At 48.8% G+C, this 8932-nt stretch overlaps 1 long non-coding RNA gene across 2 annotated transcripts; it reads right to left on the reverse strand.

Moving 5' to 3' along the window:
• Positions 1-759: 759 nt before the first annotated feature.
• LOC127315725 (uncharacterized) lies at positions 760-5778 on the reverse strand. 2 transcript variants are annotated; one of them, XR_011749267.1, is made up of 6 exons: positions 5490-5778; positions 4224-4388; positions 3281-3395; positions 1637-3174; positions 1417-1554; positions 760-930 (listed from the first exon to the last, which is right to left on the reverse strand). It is a non-coding gene; the product is annotated as an uncharacterized lncRNA (long non-coding RNA). The 2 variants fall into 2 exon arrangements; XR_011749266.1 differs by having other exon boundaries at positions 1417-3174.
• Positions 5779-8932: the final 3154 nt, after the last annotated feature.

Raw genomic sequence — 8932 nt, forward strand, 5'->3', positions numbered from 1 at the left:
GCTCCATGCGATGGAGCTTCTCCAGAGCTAATGCTCGACCTGATGAGCAAGTATCAGAAGAATCACCCCAGGGACTCGATCAGGGAGCAAATAAAAAAGGCAGTTACTCAATCATAACTTACAGAAATATGCAACTCGTGGATTGTCAACTTCGATTTCTTTTGCCACCGTAAGTATACGGCCGACGACAGGCCACATGAAGTCTGGCACAAGGGAGAGGGTATCATCCTCTTCGACCTCTACTATCTCGGTCATGGCGGAAGACAGGGAGAAACGAGGATGGACGAAAGAGTGGTGGTGAGACGAGGATGGGCGAAAGAGTGAGGGAGAGACTCTGAGAGGGAGTGACGCAGATATGAGAGCTGTTCATGTGCGCCATGAAATGGCTTAGCATGAAATTGTCATTCCGAAAAGAGACAATGGGTAAAGACTGTCCGTCCCGAAAATGTAGCGTCGGCCGCTTTTCTGACTGCATTGCCACTCTCGGCTCGTTTGGTGGAACAACAAATTTTTCCTGGGTTACCGTTCTGCACCAGCAACGGAGTTAATCTGTTCGTGAAAATCAGCTGGGTCTCGCTTCCTTCCTTTTCGTTGACTACGCTCATTTTCTAATTAGTGCCACGTAGGTCAGATCGTACTAGCGACGGCCGTCGAGACTCGAGAGCCCGTGACCACGAGGGCCACGGCAATTTGCATGACGTATTTTGCATCAGTGCACCGTTACAGTTACTCAACTTGTATTATATGTTTGTACAAACTGTTCTGTAAAACAAAGGCAAACAATTTTCCATATTTTACACATATTTTAAGATTCAGTTGAGATGCATACACACAGCACATAAAAACGAGCAAGATTCTCTGTATCATCATCAAGCCTCCTTGTGTTGAGCGATGTGCTGTTATTAGCAGCTCCGTTTGTCCCAGCATTATCTGCAATCATCAATAATGTCATCTGAGTTAAAGCTATATAATTATCATTTATCTATTCTTAGTTCTCAACAAAGTGTTTAACAAGAACATGTAGAGATATCTGCTCATGTAATGCGAACTGAAAGCATATGAGCACTTCTAATAGCACTGTAATGGTGCACTGATGCAAAAAATAGACTCCAATACAGCACACACTTGTACAAGCAGAAATTTGAACTACTCCATGGTTACTCTAGCAGTAGCAGTAATTTAAACAGGCTGAAATTTGAACTAGCACACACTTGTACACCACTACATGGTTACTCTAGCAATGACAGACTAAATTACATAAATTGGAGTAAACTAGCAGTTCCAAATACATACTCCCCTGAACCCAAAATGGACCAAGTAAAGACAGTTCAAAACCAACCACTCCATTGCTCTCCTAGAGAGTAGCAAAAAGAAATAAAAAAAGGGAATTTTGAGGCACTGAAATTGGAGGCTTACATGGAGGAGTCACCGGTGAAGTTGGAGAGCGTCCCTCTGTCGAGAGGCAGCCATGAGCAGGCGGAGACGTCGAGGCTGGTCTCCTTGCCATGAGCGAACTTCCGCAGCCAATCGAGGTCCCCGGAGATGCGGCTTTCCCTGAGCAGAGCAGAGTAGGAGAGGAAGGAGTGAAGGAGATCTGTGAGCAGTGCGTGTAGGTCGATGAAGAGCTTCTCCTCACCGTCGAAGAGCTGCTCGCAGATCAACCACCATCTTGGCGCCCTAGCTAGCACCAGTCCTCGAGGAGGGCAACGATACGGCAGCGGCGTGGCGTGGGGGAAGCAAGGGTGGCGGCGTCAGCGTGGGTCAAGGGGTGCATACATACATTTCACACCGAACAATTTGGGCGTGCGACAGGAAGAGAAGTAGATCATCAAACCATCAATGTTCCAAATGATTTGATAATGCACTGAACCAAAATACTTGAGTGATATTTGAGGGCTTTCCTGCCATATAGAGCCATTACAAATCCAACAACACCACATAATGAAAAGGAGGTTACATGTTTGAGATGGCTTAGCTATTCCCCTTTTCCAAAGAACACGATACTGCAAGAGCATCTGTTTTCAGTCCTATAAAGATGGTATACTCTTCTTTTATACCAAATGCTAGTTTAGGCTGCCCGCAAAAATAAGCGAGGCTTGGCTATAAAGAGGTGCCTCCTAAAACATTCGGGATGCCTATAATCCACAGCGAGCAAATAATAAAAAACCGACATCTATTTCCTCTTGTTAGGAAGTTAAATGTATCAAGCTACTGCAAGATATAAGTCCACAATTTAAGTAAGTTTGGTTGCTCCACACATACATTAAATTGGACCCAAAATAAGATAAACAACCAAGGACGGTCAGCACGGAAAAGAAACTAGGTGCTCTTAGCTTCGTACTGATAGCAGGAAAGCCACTTGGTACACGAACAAGGGGAAAAGTTGCATAACAGTAAATCAAGAAGAGAAATATGGCAGAGAACCAAACATATAGATTTAATGGACGTTCTTGATTCATGTAGTTCAAACTTATAAGTTTCCATCCAAGTGGTGCAGAATAGAAGTGGACGAGTTGTGCCTATTCAGTTAAGCAACATAAAGGAGCATAACTGTGTGCACCTATTATCAGTATTGTTGTAAGTCTCATGCAGCGCATTCTTCATGATCGGTATGAATTCTTATAAATAATAACCAAATAATATTGTTGCCAAATGAGCTGCTTATAATGCTAAGTCTACTAACAGTGGCCTCAATGTTGAAAATATAGAAAAGTTTCATCGTATCATTTATCCCTTTATGCTATTTATCAAGGGCCCAAGTCCTAGGAACCAAACTAATGCAACAAGAGGGACCAGAGTTTACAATTCTTCCACCATCTAGTACACAAACAATGTCAACACACGTGTACTGCATTACTGGCTGATGGATCAACATAACTACTATATATAAGTCATGAGTTTTAGAAACAAATAAAGTGACTCAGTAGGGACTGTGATAAAAAATAGGAGCTCACTTAATCTGGCTGAACATTTTAACAACCAAGAAAACTCGTTTACATTACTTACAGCTTCTATTAACATTTGTACTTGGGGTTCGTCAAGGTGAGAACCAAATTTTGCGATCCAGCTCTTCAACTCTTCATGTGAGACTATACGACATTATCAGTATCCATCACCCTTGAACATTTCCTTTGTATCCTCAACTTCTTCAACTGACAAGTGGTCAGCAATAACCTAACCAAATAATTTCCATAATTATGACATATTTTCCATATATAATTGAGAAAATATCAATTCAAAGGAAACTAAATCCGGATTCATAAGATAAAGATAGTCAAACCATGTATACTCTTCTTTCGAATCTGTTTACCCTTGAAAACTGTTCATCCTTGACTTTACAATGTATCCAACAGGAACATTTGGAGCTTTCTTGGCATTTTGAAGCCATGTATGCTCTGTGATAACACAGATCAAGAAGATTCCCAATGAATACGATACTATCTCAAAAGGAATTTAGAAAAGACGAAATGACATTAACATATGGTCGATTAAATGTGTGCATTATCTGGTTGATACTGGATAGCATGAGAAAGTTTGATACTCAGTTGGTGCACCCCGAGAGAACATGTTGCAGCAAAACGAAGAAACTTGGCTTTATCTAATTTGCTAACTCAACAGTGCCCATGTCTTGGATAATCACAAAGCTTCCTTTTAATTGCATTTCTTTGGAGGATGAGCACATACAGCATGTAACTGCCATCTGGTGCTTACAGCAGCACTGTTGTTTCATGCCAAACCTCAATGATGTATCTCGAGTTTACTGCAACAGTTAGAATATACTTCCTCCTTTTACTCTCAGCATTCATTGCTCCGTCTAACAATTTGTAACTTGTTCTCATATTCGGCTTCAGCAATACACAGTATTACAACTAGTTTACAGATGTAAATAATATACAACCATAGAGTATACCAGTATAGCTAGCAAACTACTTGAACAAGGATTCGAACGGGATCCTACATAACTTCTACTACTACCACTGGTAGGTCCTTAATGTATTTGACTATTAAAGCCAATGCGACAACAGACTTATCACATAGCCGAAACAAACTACATAATATGACTTATCCGGACATAATTGTTATGTACTTGCTTATAAGAAAAAACCACTCAGCAGCTCTAAAAGGTTAAGAACTAATGCAGAACGAAATTCATAAACTTGAGGATATCGATAGTAGTATAATAATGTGCCGTATTTATTGAGGATACTGAAGGTGCATCTTACCAAGAACTTGCTTTGCCGTTAGCCTGATTTTGTGATCAGGCTGAAGCATCTGTCGAACAAAATCTTTAGCACTATCAGAAACATGGGGCCAGGGCTCTCTCTTAAAATTTATATTTCCGCGAAGGATAGCTTGTGCAACTCCTTGTTCAGTCTCTGCGATATCAGCTGCGAAGAAGGATAAAAGATTATCATAGGGAAAAGGCAAAGTACCAGCCTAAAATGGAAGAACACCGCATAACAATATATATATATATATATAAGATAATAACTCCAGCACTCGATATGTTTATTTCAAGTCCATAGTTTCAAACTTGAGCACTTCCGGAGCCATGTACTAGAAAAATAAAATACAGGCATCTACTTGCTTTTGTTAGAAAGTTAAATGTATCAAGCTAGTGAAAGATATAAGTCCACAATTGAAGACAGTTTGGTTGCTCCCCACATACATTAAATTAGATTGGACCCAATTCTTAGTGATGAAAAGAAACTAACAACCAAGTAAGCACGGTCAGTACGGCAAAGAAAACTAGGTGCTCGTACTGATAGCAGGAAATCCACATGGTACACGGACAAGGGGAGAATGCCATAATAAACTCAGTAAGGTTCAGGCTGTGTAATGTGAAATGTTGCATAGCAGGAAATCAAGAAGAAGAAAAAAGGCACAGAACCAAAAACATAGATTTACTGGACTTTCATGATTCATGTAGTTCAAGCGTATTAATTTTCAACCAAGAGGTACAGAATTGAAGTGGAAGAACTGTGCCTATTGAGTTAAGCAACATAAAGGAGCACAACTGTATGCACCTGTTATCAGTGTTGTTGTAAGTCTCTTGCAGCGTATTCTTCATGATCGGTATAAATTCTTATAAATAATAACCAAATAATACTATTGTTGCCAAATGAGCTGCTTATAGATAATGCCAAGTCTACTAACAGGTTCTGGAATGTGGAAACATATAATCAATTGCCTGGTCCCCAACAACTGCTGCCCTGAACCTTACTTCCAAAATAACTCAGCTCAGATTAACAAGACTAATAATACCACTAATTTGTAAGAAAAAAATACAACTAACAGTCGTAGCAAAAGAGAACCACTAAATTCTCGTCAGATTATGCAAGCACGAAATAGCACTCACTACAACGACCACTACCGAAAATTGCACCCAGAACTGGCCACCAACCCACGGATCAGGGTCTAGCCGAAGAAGTCCAAAGTGCGGCAAGCAGTTGGTCCAAATCACGGGCAGATCTCGGAGGGCGGCTCACCGGGCTTGAAGGTGGAGAGGCCGAAGCCGAAGTCGATGACCTTGTTGGCGAAGAGTAAGTTGTCGGGCTTGAGGTCCCGGTGGATGACGCCGTGTTGGTGGCAGAGCTGCACGACCTCGACGATGGTGCGAGTGACGGCGGCGGCGGCGCGCGACGATGCGGTCGAAGAGCTCCATGACGAGGTGCACGGCGCCTTCGCCCTCGCAGGCCTCCCGCAGCGTGACGATGCTGGCGCTCCTGAGCATGAGGGTCACCTCCCGGCTCACGTCCTCCACGTCACGGGGTCCGCAGCTTAGAGCATCCCCACTCGTTGGCGCTCCCCACGCCCAAATCCGGCGAAATTTTCGTCCGGATTGGATGAAGTTTTGGCGTGGGGAGCGCTAGTTTCCCAGCCGCGTGCCCAGGCGAAGTCGACGATGCGAATTTAAAAAACGGAAACTTGACAAACTTCGGCTAAATTCGGGTGAATATAGACTAAATTTAATGATATTTAGACTAAAACGGGCGGAGTTCATACATAGAGGCCGAATTCGACTATATTTCGAATTCGGCTAGGGGAATTCAAACGCTGATTTTAAAACACGGCGCTCTACATGCCCATACGGTGGTAGAACACCGTGTAGTCGTCGCCGCCGTCGTCGGAGCCGTCGTCCTCGACCTTCGGCACCTTCGGGCCGCGCGCGCCGTCGCTGCCGCTCGGCCGGCGTCTCCCACCCCGGGGATGGCTTGTACCGCCGTCGTCGGAGGACTCGAGGTCGACGACGGGGACAGCGACGCCGGATGGAGGTGTCGCAGGACGGCGGTACCGCGCGACATCGTCGTTGGCGGTTTGAGCGGCGCGGGCTGCGAGTTGGCGTGCGGCGGCCAGGTCCAGCAGCCGCCGCCGCTGCTCGCCTCCCGGCGCTGCGCCGCGCGCCTGGGCCCGATCCGAAGTGCGGCGTCGTCCGCGCGCTTCTCCTCCTCCATGTCGGCAAGCGACCCGGCGATCGCCTCCGCCATCGCGGCCTCCTCCGCGCGCTTCGCCTCCTCCTCGGCGAGCCGGCTTGCGGCGGCCTCTTTCTTCGTTTTCTTCCGGCCGCTCGCGGCGCGGAAGGTCGTTCTCGGATGACGAGGGCGCCGCCGCCGCGCCCTCTCGGTCACCGGCGGAGACGCCGGCTCCTTCTGACGCGCACCGGCGCCGAAGGCGACGTCGCCTCCTCCTCTTCACCGGCGCCAAGGATGACCTTGACGCCGATCCGAAGACGACGAGCCGGGCAGCCATGCGCCGTGGCTGCCGCACGCTTCCCCGACGGCGGCTCGCCGATGCCCTCGATGCCGATAGAGGGCATCGTGAGCACCGGGGAGTTGCCGCCCTCGATGTGCTCGATGACGGCCTCGAGTGTCCGGCCCGCGCCCCACCACCGTCGGCGGCCCGCGGCGTTGTTGCGCGCAGGCGGAGGCGGCGGGCCGTCGTAGGCCGCCAGCTCCCGCTCCCACCGCTGGAGGAAGTAGGAGTTCCACCGCGTGTAGTTGTCGGGGTGGTGGCGCGGGTCGGCGCGCTCCTCGTCGGTCATCGTCATCCTCGCCTCCTCGATGGCGACGTCGAGGGCATGGCCCCGCGGCGGCGGCGGGATTGGAACACCGCCAGCACTTAGCCGCCAGCCGCCTCCGGGAGGCCTCGTGTCCGGCGGGCAGGGGTACCCCGCCTGGTGGAGGAGGTGCCCCTCCCACGCGTGGAGAGACCGGCGGGCGAAGCCGTTGTTGGCTGCGCCGTCGTCGTCGTAGAACGCCATCTTGAGAGTAGAGGGAGAGTGGAGGGAGAGTGGAGCACGGGGTACGCCTCGCGGCGAGCGGACCGGCGTATATAGGCGTGGCTGGCGCGGGGATTAAATGCCGCGTGGATTGCGACGCGTCCGCGGCGAGCTGACCGGCGGCAGCCTTTAGTGCGCGCGGAAGACGAAGACATTAACTCGCCGCGTGGCCGGCGAATGCATGCCGGCGGCAGGCTTTTACAGCGCGCGGAAGACGACGACATTAACTCGCCGCGTGGCCGGCGAATGCAGACCGGCGGCAGGCTTTTACAGCGCGCGGAAGACGATGCGATGAGGACGACGATCGGTTTCTCTCGCCGACAAGTTGGGGCCACCAGACGCGCGGGAAGTTTCCTCGCCGTTTCGCGCGCTTTCGTTTCGTCCGGAGTCCCCGAGCGCTCCCCGGGGGCCGGGGCGTGGGATCGCCGGATGAATTTAGGCCCAAATCCGGACGAAAACGAGGAACCGGGGGCGCGACTGGGCCGAATTTCGCCGTCCGGATGGAAAAAACGCTCGCCGGGGGCCTGTTCGGGGGGACGAGTGGAGATGCTCTTACGCTTGGAGATGGAATTGCAGGCGAGCAGCTCCTTGGAGCCCCGATCCATGCACCCCGAACTCGCCGCGGCCCAGCTCTCGGTCCAGCGCGTACTTCTCGTCGATCCCGCCGCTCAAGTCGCGCCCTGCACCGAAAGCCGCTTCTTCTCCGCTCCCCCTCCTCCCGCCGCCGCCGTTCCGGGGCTTCTTCTTCGCGGCGGAGGCGAGGACCGCCGGCGAGCGGCTGCAGTTTCCCATGGCCGCGCGAGATCAGGGGTGGCGCCACTAGGGTTTGTACGGCATTGGGCTATAGCTGGAGATAGTTTACGACTTACGCGTAGCAGGCAGCAAGGTTGTGAGGAGGACAACATTCACACGTGGCGTTCTTTTTGGGAGCTCGATGGGTCACTGCGACGTGGGCCTGATAATGGAGGTGGGTTCTTGCTGAGAGTTCGGGGATGGTGCGACCATGTTCGTCGGCGAGTTTGACCGGGTTCGGCCACCGGAGTTTGGACCGCCGTGGAGACGTGGAGCGGTGGACAAAGGGTACAAAAGATTATGTCAGGAATATTACGGGATTTTATGCGACAGTATCAAACAGGTCTACGTCTGTGGGTATCGGCCGAGTTCTCCAATTTTGGCTTACTAGTAATGTTGCACACGTGTTCATAAATTTGAAATTTTAGTCATGAATTATATTATAATAATTAACTCATCTAAATTTAAACTAAAAATTAAATTATGTACAAGGTACAATTATTCCGCAAAACAAAATTGACTCAATGATCTATAGGCAGCAAATTTGCACAAAACGGTTTTCCATCCAGCTGACTAGCTGAGTAATCATTCCTCAGTCGGTTGCTGGGACCAAACCGACAACAATACATCCTAAGCCTGTGTCCACGACTCGCTTCTGGCCGGAGATACCACATTGTCGCCGTTGATCCCTCATTGCTTGAACCACCGCATAGATGCTCCTACCGTCCATCTGTCATTGGTTTCCTCGCTTTAATTTGAGTGGAAGGAAAAATCTAGAGAGAACTACACCTTTTACCGAGTACAAACTACATCACAATACTCTAAATTCGATCATCATATGCAAAGATGGCCTTAATCCAA

The sequence above is a fragment of the Lolium perenne genome, chromosome 7 (genome assembly GCF_019359855.2).
Source record: "Lolium perenne isolate Kyuss_39 chromosome 7, Kyuss_2.0, whole genome shotgun sequence".
NCBI lineage: Eukaryota > Viridiplantae > Streptophyta > Magnoliopsida > Poales > Poaceae > Lolium > Lolium perenne.